This window comes from Catharus ustulatus, chromosome 5 (assembly GCF_009819885.2).
Source record: "Catharus ustulatus isolate bCatUst1 chromosome 5, bCatUst1.pri.v2, whole genome shotgun sequence".
In the NCBI taxonomy this organism is placed as follows: domain Eukaryota; kingdom Metazoa; phylum Chordata; class Aves; order Passeriformes; family Turdidae; genus Catharus; species Catharus ustulatus.
In genome coordinates this window covers 41,953,185-41,973,443 of record NC_046225.1, presented here as the reverse complement: position 1 = coordinate 41,973,443, position 20,259 = coordinate 41,953,185, and the positions used below count along the sequence as shown (strand labels likewise).

General features: G+C 40.9%; 1 long non-coding RNA gene across 1 annotated transcript; it reads left to right on the top strand.

The window, feature by feature from the left end:
• Positions 1-14,199: 14,199 nt before the first annotated feature.
• LOC116996170 lies at positions 14,200-18,986 on the top strand. Its single transcript, XR_004417892.1, has 3 exons — positions 14,200-14,302; positions 16,911-17,107; positions 17,206-18,986. It is a non-coding gene; the product is annotated as an uncharacterized LOC116996170 (long non-coding RNA).
• The last annotated feature ends 1,273 nt before the right edge of the window (positions 18,987-20,259 follow it).

Sequence of the window (20,259 nt, the reverse complement as noted above, 5' to 3'; positions counted from 1 at the left end):
ACAACCCCTGCTCTGGTAACACAACACTTAAATGCAGGCCCTTCACCAGCTTCATTTAACTTCTGTGGCCTTGCCCCACCACCGCAATGTCCTTCCTGAACTGAGTGGCCCATAACTGGACAGGGCAGTTGAGATGTGGCTTCATTGGTGCTGAGTACAATGGGACAATGTTTTCCCTATTCCTGCTGACTGCACTATTTCTGATTCAGGCCATGATGCCTGGTCTTCTTGGACACCTGGGCAAACTGTTGGCTCGTGTTACTCGCTCATGTTCAACCAGCACCCCCAGATCATCTTCCAGTGGTGAAAGGAAAAGGACCCTCAGGTCCTTTCCCCCTTTCCTCCCCAGTGTCGTCCACACAATCGGATTTGTTACCTGGAGTGCAACAGCTCAATAATTGCATACTCAAGAGAGAGACAATGATTATTTATTTCGGAATTGCACAAGCCTGGGTGCTTGGTGGTATTCCACCAGAGTACACCCCTCCCTACTTTCTGTGCCATTACTGCTATGTAGAAGTTTGGAGTTAGTTACTTTCCAAGGGGAGCCCCTCTATAATGATTGATTAGTAATTAGTAATACAAGTTGGGTAACCCAAGCTAACTTCTATCTAATGCTCAAGGGAGGGGTCTTCACCCCCTGTATATTTTGGCCTATAGGCACAAATTTTAATATTATAATGAGGATAGTTCAGGTATAGGATACATGGACCTTGAGTACAGTAATTTCATGAATACAAGCCGCACTGACTATAAGCCGCATCTCTGGGTGTTGGCAAATATTTCGTTCTTTGTCCATACACAAGCCGCACCTGAGTATAAGCCGCTCTGTCGTTCGCAGCAAGGACCCGCATGCAACAAAGTTGCCAAATAGTAACAGAACCGCGGCAGGGTGGGGTTTACTAGCTCAGCTAAGGCTGTGCAGGCTCAGCCCGCTCGGGGCTGTTGACGGGGCCAGGTGGACCAGCTCGGCTTTGCCGCTCGGCGGGGCTGCTCGGGGCCAGCTGCCGCTGCCGCCGGGCTCGGTCACCCTGGCCCGGCGCTGCCCCGTGGTGGCAGACAGGTACGGAGCCCCCCCGCACCCGCGGTGGTGGCAGCAGGCGGGGACGGAGCCTGCCTGCTCCTACCGCGGCAGTGGCGGGCGGGAACAGAGCTTCCCTGCTCCTGCGGCGGCAGGCAGGAACGGAGCCTGCCCGCTCCTGCCGTGGTGGGCAGGGACAGGAGCCCCCCGCTTACCCCACGGACTGCGGGGAAGGCAGCACGGGGCCCCCCCGTCTCTCCCCTGGGCTGCAGCAGAGGAGGAAAGGAGAGAGCTCTCCCTCCTCTCTCCCTGCCCCCCCCAGTGCTGCCTGCCGGGAGCCAGGCTCCACCTGCGGCGCAACGGAGTAACAATTTGTAACAATTGCGAAATGCCAGCTTTTACTGGCAAGTTGCTCGACTCGGCACCTCGGTTTCCACTTCTGGGGGTGGAAATGTCAGAAAATTATTCACATATTAGCTGCTCCTGAGTATTAGCCGCATTTCCGGTGTGGGAGCCAAATTTTAGTCAAAATGGTGCGGCTTGTATTCGTGAAATAACTGTTGCCAAGTTAGCAATGTATACACAACATCTTCACAACATCAACATCACCATCAACATCTGATGTTGATGATTTTGTACATCAACATCTTCACTTGTTAGGTTTTTAAGGCCTTTTACTTCCTGGATGTCCTTGACTAAAGGATGTTTGCTGCTGCCTGTTGCCTTGATTTGGGCTCCTGTCCTGATGGCTTGCACCAAAGACTTACCTTGACTTAAAATTGTCTTGATATATCCATGTCTTACAACCTGGCATGTGACAGGAAGGATGACAGGAAGGTAGTGGCAAGGACATGGGTTGTTGTAGCATTTTGGAGGAAGCATTAAATGAGGGCTGCTGGCTACAAAGGGTTCAGATAATTGCTCTTGCAGCTCTGCAGGCAGTCTTTAGTTTGCAATATTACTCCAGAATTTTATTCAAAACAATTTGAACAATTCTCTATGAAAAAATAAATAACCTTACTGTGAAAATATCAAAAGCTTCAGTCTGCCAAGATATGGCTTGCTGAATCAGTGCAAAAGAGGAAAGAATTTTGAATTCCGAAGGGATGTACCTAGAGAGCTGTACTGACTTTTCCTCATGAACGAAACGTCTGGGTTTGCTTAAGCTTTCAATTTTTAACGCCTACATGTCATCCTGAACTGAGCTACAGGATAGGTTGCATTTAAGGGGGAAGTGTTTGTCCTTAATTGACTTAGATGTCTTATTTTGTGGAAATGGTTATGTAGTGGTTTAACTAAGAGTACCTCTATAGAGCAAAAACTAAGTGATTAAGGAAATGAAGTCAGAAAAATGAAGTCTAATGCACTTTTGCTCTTTATCCACTGTGAGAATGGAAGTGCTTTTCCTTTGCTTTCCTGGTTAGGCCACACAATGTTACCTTGTGCGTTGGCAAGAATAATTCAGTGACAGAGAGCAAGGGAATGGTAATGAATGGGATGGGGCTGACAGGCTCCCTGTTGTTTTATGTTTGCAAGTAGAGGAAGAAAAGGGCAAAAAGTTTATACCCTCTCTGCTGTGGGTGCCTTGGAGCAATGGGTTTGTTGCAAAACAGTGTCAGAAAGTTTAGAAACTGTAGTCACCACATCTGTTTCCAGGCATTAGTTGTATCAGTCCCACATGAGGTTATCTGATAATATAGGCCGAAATACAGGAAGGGCATGATCTGTCACATTGCAATTTCTGCTTTGAGGTGCGGTGGGCCTGTCTTCCAGACCTCTGAGTCTGTGATACCACAGTTCTTGACTTCATGGTCCTTGCAGACCTTAGAAGGGAAGGGTGAATGGGATCCTTGGCAAACATAGGTTTGAGTTTGCACCTCAGCCAAGATCATCCATTCTGTCATCCTGTTTGTTTAAACTCTTCAATGAACCAGTTTGTTTTCTAATAAAGCTGGCTGGGACTTGACCCAGGCTTGAGATCTGCCCCTCAGAGACAGCAGGAATTCAACCAAGCCTGGGAAGCTGCAGCAGAATTGTCGGTACTTTTGCAGAAGAGCAAGCAATACAAATAAGAATGCCCCATCCTTCTCCACAAGCTACTCAGCACAGCTACAGAGCTTAATATGTTATCTGGTCCTAGAGTGGCTAAAGGACTGATTAAAAAACTTACTGGTTTTAGAGGACAGATGAACTGAGAGCCATTTCACCTCTTTGCCCACTGACTGTGTGAACACAAATATTGGTGACAGCTGGAGAAAAATCAGGAACAGTTTTGCACACGTGTAGAATGGCTCACAACAGTATTTGATTGTAGTGAACAGCTTCTCTGGTCTGAACCTTGCTTGAGCCTTATGCTTTAATTTTGGGCTACTTTTCTCTGGTGTTACTGCTGCATCAATGTATCATTGTTGGTACAAAGATGACTTTAAAAATGAACCTTTTGTCTTCCCTACGTGTTTTTTTTCCAGTCATATTCTTTCTACTACATTAATGTGTGCTTGAATCACACTGGAAACAGGACAAATCCTACTCCTGGAGTATGGGATAGTAAGCACAGACTAGCATAGATGTATGCCTGCAGAACTCTCTGAGCACTGAGACATACTGTGTCTCAGGTTGATAAGTGTGGGTATTAGAAATGAGAGAAAACCCTGGCTGTTAATATTGAAAAACAAAACAAGTACTATTTTCATTCTCACCAGGAAAGGCAATTTTGAATTTAAACACCTCACTGATGGTGCTAATGCTGTGCATTTAATTTTCAGCATTGGAAGAGATGGTTTTTTTCCCACTAGGGAAGAGCTTCTAAATGCCATGTCAATAGTAGTGTTGTTAAGAGTCATTTGGGGTTTGATAATTTCTGCTTTTGGCAAGATACAACAAAAATCTCAAGGTGAATCATACTAGTGTCTATAAATCACAGTATTGCAACTGCACTTTTTATATAAGTTTATTAGTGCCTTTATAAACCAGTGAATTATTATTTCTTCGAAGTCAAGTCCCACTAAAACACAGAGGGCAGTATCTCCCATTGAGTTCAATTATGTTCTATGCAGTTAAGGTTAATATATAGTGACATTCCCTACTCAGCTTAATATAAGAATTGTGCCCTTAACACCATGCAATCCAAAAAGAGCTCAGAGTTATTGACACAGAAAGGCAATAACAGTGTAATCTTACTGGCCTGGCACAATAAATCCCCTAAACACCATCTTAGGTTGGTCCCTGCTCTAAGTTATAAGCAAATTGCTGGACAGTTCTGGCTTAAGTTCATTAGAAATGCAGCTTGAAGAAGGATGGTGAAGAGATGTTTTGCTGTTTCCTGATATCATGTTATGTGTTCTGCTTGAGCCCAACAGCAAGGGACAACACTTGTAGGGAGATGTGTCTGCATGTGCCAAGGTCATTAATCAGTAAACTTATCCTGGGAATAAAACAAATTATTTGCCAGAAAAGCATTAATTACTATCTAGGCTTGTCAATGGAAGCTAGAGTAAATCTGTGTTTTTGTTTCACTACAGTCATGCAACTGTTCTTATGCTACTGTAAGCAGCTCTGGATTACAAAATCATCCTCTCTTCTGAGATTCCTTAGCTGAGAAAAATGAGGAAAATTCCTGAGCTGAGTAATTACAGAGTATAAAAACTAAGGGTAAAAATGAAAGTAAATTCATAATGGTTTGCCTTTACACATACATGCTCTTCTTACTAACTTAAATACTATTTTGCATTTAGTAATACATTATACTTTAAATATGTGAGTGCCTACAATAGAGTTGTCAGTTGTTCTTTAAATAGGTTTATTAAACTTTAACTACAGCTAAAGGTAGCATATCAATTGCTAATTTTTCCTTGCTAAACTATGCTTTAAGTAGCATGCAACTTGCTAAAAGTCCTCTGCTTGGCATGAAATTTTCCAGTTTGAAGATTTTGAAAAAAACTGAATTGGGGTATCTGGTCTTGTGATTACATGGAACATAATCTATAAGCCTTGAAGAAATTAATTTTCCACATTCCTGAATTAGCATGTGTCTCTACCATCCTTACTACTATTGCAGTCAAATGGTCTCATTGTGGGCCCAGAAGACGCCTCTTTTTGCCACTATGGGTTGGGGTGGGTCTGTGGGCTGAGTGAGACTACAGAAATCATCCCCTGTGCTCCCCAAAAGCTGCTGTTTTCTCTTTTTCACGGGTATTTTGAGTGTGTCTTATTGGAATGGTGAGGGAACAAGGACCTGACAGAAGGGAAGGAAACAGTGTGGAGGCAAGACTGAAACTGTTGGAAGTGGAAAACTTTAATATGAGAGCAGTAGGGATCAGATACTGGAATTAGGTGAGGAGGGAAATTAAATTCTCAAAGAGAAATGAAGGAGAATGATTACAGGGCAATGGAACAAGCACATATAGACAAGGAATCTATATGAGAGAATAGATGTGGAGGCCAGTGAGAAAACCAGAAGAATGAGACCACATTGGTAGAGCAGACAAAGTCAAACAGAATCAAATCTTGATGCTGAGAAAAGGGACAAGCTATGATGGGAAGGGGAGCACTGACAGACTAACCACTGGGATTTGAAGAGAGACCTAGAGAAAGTTAAAACTCACAAGCACAGAGACATTAGCATTTCAGTGACTTTTTTTTTTTTTTCAATAGTTATGTGCTAGGGTAAGTAAAACCAAGAAAATATTCTGACTTTTTAATTTAGTAAAAGAGATTTTCTTGTCTTTTCTGTGTCCTATAAAGGAACAAAAAAGGTAGAACTCCATTTGGTTGCAGAAACCCACCTTTAAAGAGTTTTTAGGTAAGAAACCTTAGGCCTTTGGCAGACAGCTGTTACCTGGAGCTGGAAAAAGCAAGAAAATTACCTTAGGAATGTTAATGCAAATATTGGCATGAGTTCATTGTAATTCAAGAGGATTCAGGAAAGTACTGAAAGGGCAAGGAGGTTTTATATAAAAGAGAATCTATTGTGAGGCTACAACATACCTACATTTTATTTGCGTGTATACAGCATGTCTATAAACACACACGTATGTGATACAATATAGATGTGTGTGAATATGTGTTAAAAATACTGTATTACTGATAATGTGAGCACAGATCCAGATATCCCTGCTCCTTTAGTCAAGTTATTCATACCTCAGAGGAGAAGCAAAATTACAAATAATACTTTGCTGTTTTGAGTTGTGGATAGGTGCATTACACAAGTGGATGTTGTTAAATCATTATACCATGCTGTACCAGTATGACTTTTGTATGTCTTACATATTTTGCAGACACAAATAACTATTTTTGAAATTACATAAGGAACTTTCCTGAGAATACAGGCAGCAATGTCAGATCTAATTTGAATTACAGCTATTGGAAATCATGGTTCTGTTTTTCATTACTATTATACCAATATCCCTGACAACCTGCAATTTACCTGGTATGAACAGCACCTCCTGAAAATGTAGAGCTGTTTTATGTGCTGTTGTATTTTTGTATATCTTCCCTGGGCATAAGAATGATATTTCACGTTCATTCCACTGGATGGCACTGAAGGAGACAAGATTGCATGGAAATATCTCTAGGAGTTGGGTATAATTCCAAAAATTGAGAGTGGCTTACTTTTTCATTCCATTACTGAAACAGACAAATGTGGACTGATTACATCCTGATGTAATAATTTTTCATCAAAATCAGCTCTTAAACACTCCTAGCTGCAGTTCTACATTTTGACAGTAACAAAATGACAGTGGAGGCAGAGTCAAGGCTTCTGAATCTGAGTACACCTTCTTCCTCAACAAAGGTAAAGGCTGAGAAAAGTAGCATTGGCCCATTCTGGATTCTTATGTAAAGGTTCACAAAGTATCTGAAAAATTTTTAACCTCTGTCCTCCATGACATGATACTGTCCACTTCTATCCTTATGAACAAGGGCAAGTATTTTAGTTTTCAAGCTAATTTGAAAAAACTGCATAGGAAGGCATTCAGGATTAAAAACTTCCATCTGTTGAGGAAATGTCGTATACTGTTTCAGAGAACCTGAGTTGATACTCCATCTGCAATTCCTACACAAGGACCCCTGTTTTTTCCTGGACAAGGAGTTTGCAATCCTGTCTGGAAGGCACACAATTACAGTCTGTCAATCAGATCTGTAGGAGTCACGGGAGTCATCTTTGACTTCACTCTTTTTTTGACCTGTTTATCTTGATGTAAATGAATTTTATTTCCTTTTCTTCTCCGAAGTATCTTCTTATCTTTGTTCACATCACAGATATGCTTTTTTAGGCTTTTGTTCTCTCTTATCCTGCTTATGACAGCTTTTTTTTTCCCAGGCCTGACCTGACCTGTCGAAAAGGTCGCTTGAAACACTATTCTTGCACTTATCTCCTCAGCCTATTTCTGTGGTTCCTTTTTGTACTCACCTCTTTAGTGTATCTCCCTAGATTTCCCTGTCTCTGCAAACCCTGTAGCCCTCTGAGAGTGCAGTTTGACGATTATTTTGGCAGCTGTGCTGGCCTAAGACAGTTTTTGCTCCCAGCCATCCATTCCTGTCTCTTTGATATGCCCGCTGGTTTGCTGGCACAGTTGTTTTGTTCAGCTGTGTGATAAACCAGATTAGGAACCTGATTTGGCTGAAAAATAGCACGGGGGAGGGAGGAGAGGAGCCTTTTACAACCAGCTTATTTCTCCAGTCAAGGCTATGAAGCGGTTGAGTCTGCAGCAGGGACAAGCAGTGAGAGATGCAGGGTTGCAGAGCAGCCATGGCTTGTGCTGGTTTATGTAGGGCTGTTGCCAGCTGTTAGGCTGTGACCTGATTCTGATGATGAGCCAAGCTAATAGCTGTCTGCTGCTGACAGGGTAGTGCTGCACCTCCTTCCTAACCCCTCAGCTCATGCTGGTTCCTGTTGGTTCCTTTGTGCCAACACAGGTGCTTGTCCCACCCAAGGGAGCCAGCTGTGAGAGCTAACCTGGCACAGAAGCACTCATTTCTTCTATGGGCTTTCTTGGCTATTGTTTGAAGAGCCCATGGAGCCCACCCACTCAGCAGCAGCTGGGTGCTCTGTCAGCTCAACTTTGGCCTCAATTGCACCACAGCACTTCACAACGTTGTCTTCCCTGTCATTGCCTGTCCTCTCTCAGTTTCCATATCTACTCCATCTGCTTTTCTTGTAGCTGTGTTAATGATGTCCTTTTGGTCACCCTCAACATATGGAATACACTTTCTGGAGCAATTGCTGCATCTTTCAAATCTCTCAAAATTTTCTCTTACCATGACACATACTGTAAACTGCCAGCAGATAATGCCCAGTTTACTTGCTTGTAGGAATTTTGGATTACATTACTACACTTAATGTATACATGTGTTAACTTGAAACAGGCATAGTCTATCAGTTTATTTGAGAAACTAAAAGGGATCAAACAGAATTTTTATTTTTTTTTTTTTTAGAGCAAAAATTCCCAAAGCTATGCCCTGGAGGAGATGTACTTCCCTAAGGTCACATATAAGTTTCAGAGGATTATTTTCTGTTGCTTTCACACCTTGGATCATCATTCATGCTTGTGCAAATGGTCATAGCATTGCTACTAAGCAGTTTACAGTAACATCTTACAGAATTGTAAATTAGAGCCCCAGAGACATGATAGCAGAGAGTCAGCACTTACATGGGCAGCTGAGCATAGAGATTTAGGGATTTCTTTTCACCTAGCTGTTTTTACTGTTTGGGTTCTTTTTAGACACATGTAGAAGCATATCCTAAACATATTTCATCCTAGTATCTTGGTGTGCTAAGCATTCTTTTTTCTATTCAGTTAAATAGAAACTGTGTAGAAAAACAGCAGTGAGCAAAGCAGCATATTGCTTTGGAAGCAATAAAATCAAATTATCTGTGTTTGCTATTTTAAAAAACAAGCAACACAAACATGACAGGGGGCACCTCTACACCATGCAGCGGTGCACAGGACTTAGCATATATTCATTGAGTTACTTGTAAAATAGGAGACAGCAGCTGAAGACTTGTGAGTGCTGTTGCACCCAAAGTACTTAACCCTGTGATAGGTGGTGCTAATTAGGTCGGACATGGTGCTAATTAGGTTAGATACAACACTGTGGTCATGCAAATACACAGTGCCTGTGAGTCTGGCTCAGACCTGGCTGGAGGATTCTGCACAAGCTGCATGAGGCCATATGTGGGCATCCACAGAGAGAAGTTGTTTGCTCGTGGGCTCTTGTTCATTACCACTGTAGGGTTTAGCTTCAGTAACAGATGCATTTGCCACATACAGGTGTCAGATGTGGCTTTGTTCTAGGGTTTACATCCCTCTCGGTAAAAACAGAAGATGCACTTTTAAGTGTGTTTTTCAGGCTCTGAGTTGTTGCTGTGGAATAATGGGCATCCAACCTAGCTGCTTCTTAAAACCATTCTGTTTTACTTCTTAATTCTGCCCGTAAGCACTAAGAGGAGCCAAGAAGAAGGAGATGGTAATTTTTTCAGTCACCAGATGTTTATAGAAATTGTGAATATCTGCTTCAAGGTCATGGAGGCAGACAGCAATATGACAAAGAGCAAAGCACATTCTCCTCCAGTACATTTATCAGGAGAGTTGCCTTCCCCCTTCAGTGAGACAAAGCTATGTTTCAGATTGGAGATACAATCATGACTACAACATAAATTCTGTGTCTATGTGACTGGATGGCAAATATATCCCCAAAGCACTGACTGCAGAATTGCTGTCTTTTTAAATAACTGTTTAATATATCTATAAACATAGCATTCTTTCAAAATCTGAATATTCAAGTTGATGTTTATAGGAAGGCTAGTGCTTATTAGTAAGAACAAGGTAAGCTGAAGAAACATTGTTCAAGAGGCAGTGTTCAGAATGACCTGTGGGATAAAGGATATTATAAGAGCTTTCTCCTTTTTTGGTATTTTTTGAAGGATGTCAAATAGTTATTCTGGCAGCTTCTCTCTGTTGTTTCATTTCCATTTGACAGACAGATGAGACAGAGGTTTGATTAGAATGTCGTGAGCCATCAGTAATAACTAGAAAAGACTAGTGAAAATGTGGGCCCTATCTGTAAGGAAATGGGGCATGTGGTTATCCAATATATGGGGAAAGCTGAGGTATACAACAACTTTTTTTGCCTCAGTCTTCACTGACAGGCACTCTAGCCACAGCACCCAGGTTGCAGAATGCAAAGGCAGGGACTGGGAGAAGGAAGAAGATCAGGTTCTACTCTAGGAGAAGATGAGGTTACAAGAACCTGAAGGTGCCCAAGTTCATGGGACCAGATAAGATACATCCACAGGTCCTGAGAGAAGTGGCAGAGGAAGTGGCTGAACCACTATCCATGTATTTGAGAAGCTGTGACAGTTTGGTGTAGTTCCTTCTGCCTGGAGAAGAGGAAATGCCCCCATTTTTCAATATGGGGAAAAGGAAGATATAGGGGACTAGAGGCCAGTCAATCTCACCTTGCGAGGTATCTGACAAGATAACAGAGCAGATCCACCTGGAAAGTGTTCTGTGGCACATGGAAAATAAGGAAGTGATTGATGACAGCCAGCACGACTTCACTAAGGGCAAATCAAACCTGGCAAATTTGTTGGTCTTCTACAGTGGGGTAACAGCATTGGTGGGTAAGGGAAGAGCAACTGGTATCATCTGCCTGGTCCTGTGCAAAGCGTTTGACACTATCCTCTACAATAGCCCTGCGTGTAAACTAGAGGGATACAGATTTGATGGATGGACCAGTTGGCAGATAAGAATATGGCTGGATAATCACACACCAAAGAGTTGTGGTCAATGCCTGATGTCCAAATGGAGTGACAAGTGGTGTTCCTCAGAGATCAGTATTGGGACATGCACTGTTTAACACCTTTGCAAGGTGACATAGAGAGGGATGTTGAAGGCACTCTCAGCAAGTTTGCTGACAACACCAAACTCTGTGGTGCAGTCTTCACACTGCAGGGAAGGGATGCACTGAACAGGCTGGAGACATGGGACTGTGCAAACCTCATGAAGTTCAACAAAGCCAAGTGCAAGTGGGTGTGGGCAATCACAGGCACGAATACAGGCTGGGCAGGGAACGGATTGAGAGCAGCCCTGGGAAGAAGGACTTGGGGGTATGAGTGGATGAGAGGCTGGGCATGAGCCAGCAAATGTGCACTTGCAGCCCAGAAAGCCAAACGTGTCCTGGGCTGCATCCAAAGCATCATGGCCAGCAGAGCGAGGGAGGGGATTCTGCCCCTCTGCTCTGCTCTCATGAGACACCATTTGGAAGGCTGCATCCAGCTCTCTGGGGTCCCTTACACAAGAAGGACATGGACCCATTGGATTGAGTCCAGAGGAGATCGGGGGCTGGAGCAACTCTCCTGCGAGGAAAGACTGAGGGAGCTGGAGTTGTTCAGCCTGGAGAAGAGAAGGCTCTGGGGAGACCTGATTGTGGCCTTTACCACTTAGAAAGGGGTTGCAAGAGAGCTGGAGAGAGACTTTTCAAAAGGGTGTGTAGTGATAGGACAAGAGGCAATGGCTTTGGACTGAAAGGAGTTAGGTTTAGATTGGATATTAGGAAAAAGTTTCTTACTGTGAGGGTGATGAGGCACTGGAACAGGTCACTTTGAGCAGTTGTGGTTGCCCCATTCCTAAAAGTGATCAAGATCAGGTTGGATGAGGCTCTGAGATATCTGTTCTAGTGAAAGGCGTCCCTGTGCATGGCATGTGGGCTGAAACCAGCTGATCTTCAAAGTTCCTTCCAAACCAAACTATAATCTATGATAATTGACCCGTGGCAAGTCAGCAAGCAACTATGCTGCATAATATACTTGTACATAATGGATTAAGATATGATACCTGTGAAATTATTAAAATTATGAGAATTCATAGCTTTTTGGTATTGGTGTGGTTGCTCCTAATGCTTTGTAAATTGTTTAATGTCACAGAGGGATCCAGTTCCCTGAAGATTTGAACAATCGTTGTAAATGTTATAATGTCGTCAACCAATTTTTTTTGTTCAAGGTATGGCAGTGATAATGACCACTTCGTAGCAGTAACATAGATTTTTAAAAATAATATTGCTTAGAAAAAGGCACACACAGAGTAAATAATCAACAGTTGTGTATTTAATTTTTTTTAAATTATTTTTGATGGTATCTTCAATTAGGTTTTTTTCCACTGTGCTTGCCAAAAAAATATATGCATGCACAGATATCTCTGACTTCTAAAGTCATGGCACTTGGCAAAATGCATTTAAAGAGAGAAACACAAAAGCCAACATTATCTATGAAAACTATGTAAATATTTATAAGCAATATATGTTTGATTTCTGTTCTCTTAAAAATTATTTATTTATTTAAAAAATCCATCTGCTGCTACCAGATGATAAATATTTAAATCAAATTTGTGCCTGCGATACAAGGGTACTATTTCTTCCAGAAGGGACCTTATAAATTTGATACCACAGTCCCAGCCTCAGTTCCCCATCTCAGGCAGCATAGCAGGCACTTTGTTGGGGTACATTTATAGACTTGTATGAAAAACCTTCCTGTCTGGTAGGCTGTAAACAAGCAATCATTTTGCCTAATCTCTTTCAGGAGATTTCCTAGAGGCTGGACTGGAGTATGGCTCCTGGGAAAATACCTCATTTTTGCCTGGAAGACTCCTAGCAATGATGACTTACCACCTCCTCAGGTAAGTTGTTCCAATGTCTAGTTACTCCCACTGCTAAAAAATTGCATAATTTTAATCCTGAATTTGGCTGACTCCAGTTTCCATTCATTATATCTTTTTATGTTTCTGTCTGCAAGAATGAAAAGCTCACCCTACAATCAAGTACTTTTTCCATGTCTGTATATCTGGGTACAGTGATCCAGTCACCACTCTTCTCTGATAGATTTAATAGATGTCTTAAACCTGATACCTTAGGTGTTATTTTTCAACCTCTGGATCATTTTTTTCTGCCCTCTGATTTTTTTTTCTAGTGCTTATATATCCTTCTTTAATCATGGGCACTGCTTTTTCTGATGCTGTGTGTAGAGCAAGGTCACATCCTAATAGTTACTCCCTTTTTTCATACAGAGGATAATCAGTTATTATGTATTACAGCTGACATTTGCTGATACATTGCATGTGCCAATAGATGGGTAGATAAGGTCCCTAGAACTGTGGAGGTCTGACACTTGCATTCTCAATGTGTGTTTGCACTACTTAATGCATGCTCTGAATCAAAGGAGCAATGTCCATCAGGTCTTCTGCATACAATATCCATTTTCACTTCTTAGATGATCCATAAATCCCACTAATACAGAGAAATTATAATTCTCTTTTGCTAAATAAAGAGGGAGAGGCTGCATTGTGAAGAGTTAATTTTGTTCTTCCTGTAGGAGATGTCCTACATTAGGAAGAGAACTATTCTATTGCTGTGCTCAGAGTAGAAGAAACAAGGGAGAAATAAGAGTGAAGAAGCACTGAGAGAGCACAGTGTCAGACTGCTGTGAAAGCTCTGAGTGACTTTTTTTCTGGGCAGCAGAGAAGTGGAAATAGCACCCAGCTAGGAGTTTTACCCAAGAAAAGCTGAAATTTAATAGAGCTGGCGAGCTTATGTCTGGACACATACAAAACTGGTAAGAAAGACATTGTCATTAACAGCTTGTGCAAGTTTGAAATGCACTTATTTGTTAATCTCATTTGGCACATGTACAAAAACTGCTCTGAGTACAGGTGTATGACTTTAATTCCTGGGGCAGAGAATTATAAAATCACAGAAATGTTGCTTGGGAAGAATATGTGCAAATCATCTAGTCCAGCTCTGTGCTTGATGCAGGCTGTTGCCTACATTCACTTAGGAATGGACCTCCTTGGAAAACCTGAAAATTTTGTCCACAGTTCCTCCAACTCTTTGTATACCATATCTTTTTCTTATTCTGCTATTAGACAGGCAAATCTTATTCAGCTCTAACATGAACTCAATCAGGGAACACCGCTTTCAGGAGGAAAAAAAACCTGTTCTTTTACTTTTCCAAATTTCTTGAGTTTGATTAGGCATTGATCCTGTCTAACGTAGGCTGTATGACTGTGGATGCTGGCACACAAATGGTACAAGAGCAGATAGGAGCATTCAAGGGGAACTGCTTATGCAGCACAGCTTTGTAATATAACCACAATGCTTTCAGTTTGCCATTGCAAAAAAAAAAACAAGTGAGATCATTCTGCTTCTCCCCCTCTTCCTTGGCCATGCATTTCCATTTTTCTGGTGGCCATGGCAAGCTGAACTAGAAGAAAACAAACCTCACCATAAAAAGTAAGTAATTACTGAATAGTTTATTTAATAGCAGTGCCAGTTGGGACAGACTTGTATGGAGCTGCTCTTTTCAATGGCAGCTAGCCATTTAGTTGACTTTGCTGCAATGAGAAATTTCATCTCTGAAGTACAGTTTCACAGCTTATCCTTATCTAAGTCAGAACTATCATGGTCTGTCCTGGGATTTTTGCAGCTGAGCAGGAGGCTGGTCCAGGGAGCTTTGCAGCCAAGAACTAAGCTTGAACTAAACCCCCAAAAATCGTGCTTATTCTCCACTGATTTCAGGTATTTGATGTGTCTGAAAATGAATCACTCTTTTATACGGTGTGTTTTAAACTTGTGACCTGACCTGATGCTGATGTGCTGGTTCATGTGGTGAGAAGGGGAAGGGAAAAAAGATTGGGAATCTGTGTCTTGAGACACAGAGAATGTCCATGATTTAATTTGTTCATTTCCTGAAGCATATTGTTGATGTGACTTTTTGTGTTCACGGTAAGTCTTAAGATTATTGTAAGATGATGAAAGAGGCTTGTCTTGTATGGAAACATGCAGGTTCAATATTCTGTGGATCATTCTGGATTCAGTCATTATAGAATAACAACTTGTGTTTGAAGGGACTGACTCAGTGACCCAGATGGTTTCTTCCAGTCTTACATTTTTAGCTGTACCCTTGCTAAGAGTACCCTAGTGTTAAAAATGTTGAGAACTAATTTTTCTTAATTTGACATTAGTTAACCACTTTTCAGTTTGTTGCATTTGGTACTATTCCATCCTTCACTGCTGTATTATTTTAGCAGCAGAGTGAGAGAGAAAGGAAAAGAGAGCATTTTTGCTCTTAGTTGTGCTAAAGATTTTCCCCAAATGCAGTCATTGGAGACCAGCTGCAGACAAAACAGCACAGGCAGTTGATTTTTCAACAATGTTAGATTTTGAGCTCCTGTCTGCAGTAATTAATTAGCTTCATTGCTGAGCTGACTCCCTGCGGGACTGCATGATCATTAGTGCCAAAATCAGGAAGGGAGCATGAACTCCCAAACCCCTGAGAAACTACTGCAGCAAATCTTGTCATCTATAGAGCATTTCAAGAACATTTCAAGTGACACTGGTAGAAAAGATTCACTTTCTCATCTGTATGAGGACCTTTCTCAGATTCAGTTAGACTGCTGGCTGGGACCAGGCAAATCTACTTCCTGTGCAAGATTCTGTCAAAGGCTATCTGAAACCCAAAGGGTTGCTCTCAGCTAATTCATCTTAATTTTGCTGATATGTAGAGACAATTATAGAAGACTTTAGAGGCATCAGGGTACAAATCAATGTTGATGTACAGTACTGGGGCTACTGTGCCAAAAGCTAGCCCAGAGCCAAGTATCTGTCAGCTAAAAGTCAGACTTGGATCCAGCAGAGACACAAATTAATCCAAATATGCCAAAATGAAAGTGCTAGCATGAAATTACACAACTTCCTTCAGGTGCAGAAAACCAGCAGACACTGAGATTATTTACAAATCACTTTTATGAAATACTTCTTGTGGGCTTGGGATGCAGTGTAATATAGTTTAATCTCTTCTTTCATCCCCCATGCTTGTTTCAGAAGAGAACAAGAAATTTAATCCAAACAAAGGATTAAGAAATTTCAATAAATGGACTACTGCCATTATTGAAACAATGGGCCAACTCTTTAAATGCTTGTTCTTAATTGAATTGAAGTCAATGACTACATCAGAGGGAGCAGAACTGGAATGCAGAAAAGAGGAAATGAAAAGTCTAGAAGAGATACACAATTATTTTACTTATTATGCACTTCTAACAAGGCATCGCATAAACAAAGCTGCTCTGAGAAAGGATCTCTCTTCACTGGGGAATAAAGTCAGGGACAACTTTTGAGAGATGGTCAGAGGAAAGAGAAATGAGATTTAATATAGATAAATGTAAGGTAATACACCTGGGAAGAAACAATAATCAACCTGTATACAAAATCAGGTGCTGCTCTTTGGAAAACGGTAATAGAGAGGAAGTCCTAGGAGCAGTGGTTTATAATTAATTACTGCAGACAGGAACTCAAAACCTAACACTGGGGCAAAAATCAAATACATTCTTATTCTGGGCTAGCACCAGAGGTTTGTTTCTACAGTGAGTACTCGGAGATCAGGGAGCTGGCAACAATACAAGCAAAATATTAAACTTACGGCTATGATGTTATTAATTCCATTTATAAGCTAGAGACTTGACTGCTGTTAGCCAAGCTTGTGGGTTTCTGTTTGCTGAATACAGTTAAATAATAAAATATGTCCAAGATAAAAACTCCAGATGAGTTTGTAGAAGGATACCTTTTTTCATATTAAAATGTAGAACTACGGCTTAAAAATTATGAGATTTAACCTAGATGAGATTGTGGAAGCAGACCCCCTTTCCTAAAGAAAAATATCACATTCATAGGGAGAATTAAAACAATGTAACAATTCCATAACTTAGTGAAAGGGAATCTCTGTTGGCAAGAAATGAAGGCCAAATTTAGAGCTATGCTATTATTTAGGTAAGAAATGTTGGTCAGTAAATGCATTTAGCAGGTAGAAAACAAAGATATTACAAGTAACTGTGTTCCACCAAAGACCAGATGAAGCATTACTATGCTGAGAAGACAGTGTCATGTGAAAGCCTGCCAGACAACCCAGACGGAGCACCATAAAGAGCTGTCTGATTTCAAGACCTGATGGCTGTGTATGTAGAAGTTCACAGACTTGCAGATCAGATTGAAACAGAAATTGATTCCAGTCCTAGAAAAGCAAAGGAGGAAAACACTGAGAAGGTATAGTATGTCGGCTATTATAGATTAATAAGACTATTTAATCTTACTAGTGCTGTGAGCTAGTATCACAGGGTAATCCTTTCTTTGATTCCTTACAGGCCATGCTAGAAAGATGGCACCTCTCCCCACTATAAGGCAGCCTTGGAGTGGTATCATTTCTTCCAGGCTAGATACAGCTTGGGCTCACACCACCAGGTTGTATGCAAGCACAGAAAGAGGAATTCATTATCCCACAGGCAACTTTTCCTCCTCCTGGGAAAATAATGGTGAATTGTTTCTTAGAGCCCTATATATCAAAAAGCTATTTTTTTAATATGAAAAAGAAAAAAACCCCCAAAAATATAAAAGCTCTCAAAACTGACATTTCATATTCTATCTGAGAAGGCAGATAAAGCTACATAATTAGTCAGGGAAGGATCACTCCCTTTCTCCCTGCAGCCTCCAGAGGATAAACTCCAGATAAGCCTTTCAGAGACTGCAGAGCTCCAACTGCAGAGGGTTTTAGTCTGTGAAAGATGTTCGGAGCACACAATAATTAGCAGCTCACAGCTGAATTTTGCTAGCTGTCATAGTATTTGTTGCTATCACTGCATGAAAGTGCTCCTGTAGGTCTCCTGAGTTTTCCTAAATGTGTGCTGTAGTCTGATTTGTCCACACAGAACTTTTTAATAGAAAATTTGGTCAGTGTACAATACTTAAAGGCTTACAGCAAATCCCTTTTCCATGGCAGAACACCACCTGGACAGAATGAGAAAATAAAACTTCTTTTCCTGGACAAAGCAGGAACTCCTTTACTCTTTATACTGTGTCTAGGCCCTTACAATCCAGGGGGATTCAGTATGCTGGGAAAATCAATGGGTAGCCTGCTAATCCAAATCCACATCTTTGTATCCCCAAATCAGTACTCAAGAGTTCTGGCAGAAGACAGGCCTTTTCTTAAGACTTACCCTTCATCTCTGCTTGCACGGTTTTTAAGTCCCAGTGGGAAAACTGTAGAGAAGCTGGGAGAAAGACAGTAAATATATTGTAATTCCTTTAAACTGAATTGAGATTCACCTCTGTTTTAAGAAGAGCTGCCTGGGTTACCTTAAATTCACTATGTGCTAAGTGTTTCAGGACTGATACTGTTTTTGAGATAGTTTTCATTACTACTGCTTTCCAGACTGCAGTCTCAGATTTGTATAAAATTCTTACAAGTATTTCTAACCTTTAATTACAATTCACTTAATGGTAAATGTGCTTATGCTGTCTCTTTTCTCATCCAAAACAGCTGTTCAAGTTCTTAATCTGTGGGCTGTGCTTTGTTTGCAGCAGTTGATGTCTGTCCTGTTACTGTATTTTATCTTTTTCAGGCATACTTAGCTTACCTTCTCAGCTTCCATGGTCTCTCTATGCCCCCCGAAAACCAGCTGCTGGGAGCTATATATGCATAACATCTATACACTTAACAAAGCTTTCATTGTCTTTCAATCCAATTGCAAAGGTCGTTTTCTCAGCTCATTGTCCCAGTGCTGTCACTCCTCTTTTTTTGCACAATGCCATTGGTTCATTTTCTTCACTGCGTGAAATACAAATGACTTCTCTTTACTTTTCAAGCCATGTCTAATCTACATCACTGAGAAATATCCTTCACTACCATTATACAAATGATACCAGTCTTATACATTCACTTTCATGCTGCTGATTATGCATAGCACAAAATCTGTGTAATACCCCTAAACCCCTCTTTCTCTGCTTTTTCAAGCATCAGGTCTCTGCCTTGAGCTTTGTCAGAGTCTGAGCATAGCTACGTAACTCTTGCTAGAGATGCTTTTTCATATGAACCAGTTACAACCTGTTCCTTCACATGTCTCTATAAGGTACTTCAGAGGCAAAATAGTTGTTTTTATGTCTGTGCAGTGCAAGCTACAGTGAGGATGGGGTTAGGTGTAATTTTAAGAGTAGTATTAACAATAAAAATACTGTAAACCAAATTATTTGTCTTGTTTCTAAGTCTGTAAGATACTTCCAGGAAGTAGTTCCAATATGGGCTGTTTAATATGCCATACCAAAGTTGCTTAAGTCTGTGGATTCCAGGAATAAATTTGCCTCAGGGACTAAGAGAGAAAGAGGGGGACTGGAACCGTGCCTTTTCTGACAGATGACTGTTACTGGCTTAGTAGAATTACCAGAATGCACCCTGAGGGGCTGTAGTCACTCTGTTTGATTCACTCAGTGAGAGGCATGCTCAGCACAATGCGATGGGGCATGGTGATGTGTTTTACAGGTCCCTTACCAGGATCATAGTCAAATTCACCCACAGTGCTGACTGGACAAACATCTGGCCACATTTCTTTTAGCATGAAGCTACAAGTGCTTCTGCAAAATTCTGTTTTATGGAGAACTAATATAAAATGCCATTTCCCCCCTGGTTTCTGTCCCTTTTGGAAATTCTGTTATTTTATCATCTCGTGTAGGTAAAGGGAATATTCTGTTGTAAGTTATATCTTTCAAAAGCCAATTATATCTTTCAAAAACCAGTTAAAAGGGTTAAGACTGGAGCAGAATTTAGAATAATAGTCAGGGTATGCAATTTAAGATTCTTAGAGACTAAGATATCACTGAGAGGTGGGCAAAAAGCTAGAGAAATGAGATCCACATGCTTTCAATATTTAGCATCTAGAAGATCACATTTTTATTCATGACCACAAAGTGTCTGTTTTATTCAGGAAAAATAAGTCTTGTCAAATAGCTTTGATGCCATTCTCTGGCAAGATTACAACTACATTTGATAAAGATGACTCTATTGACATAATACACTAGTTTATGTAGGGGTTTTGTTTTATTCTGTGTGACAGCCTACATAAAAGAGATGAATGGGAAACAGAAAAATTAAAAACTGTTTTTCTGTATGATTGTTTGCCATGTCACAGCTCCCTGCAATATGCCTGCCTCCTTTCTGTGTTTTTACTTTATTGCCTTATAATGCCTCTAGTTTTAAAATGTCCAGTCTTTGCAAAATGTCTAACATCTTGAAATATTCAGAATACCGAATAATGGGCACAGGAACCAAAGCAGTTTGTCCAGAATCTGTCCTTTTCTAGTTACACCTCAAAGCTCTCTGTTTCATTAAATAAGTATTATCAGGTTACTAATTGAATGAATCAGTGATG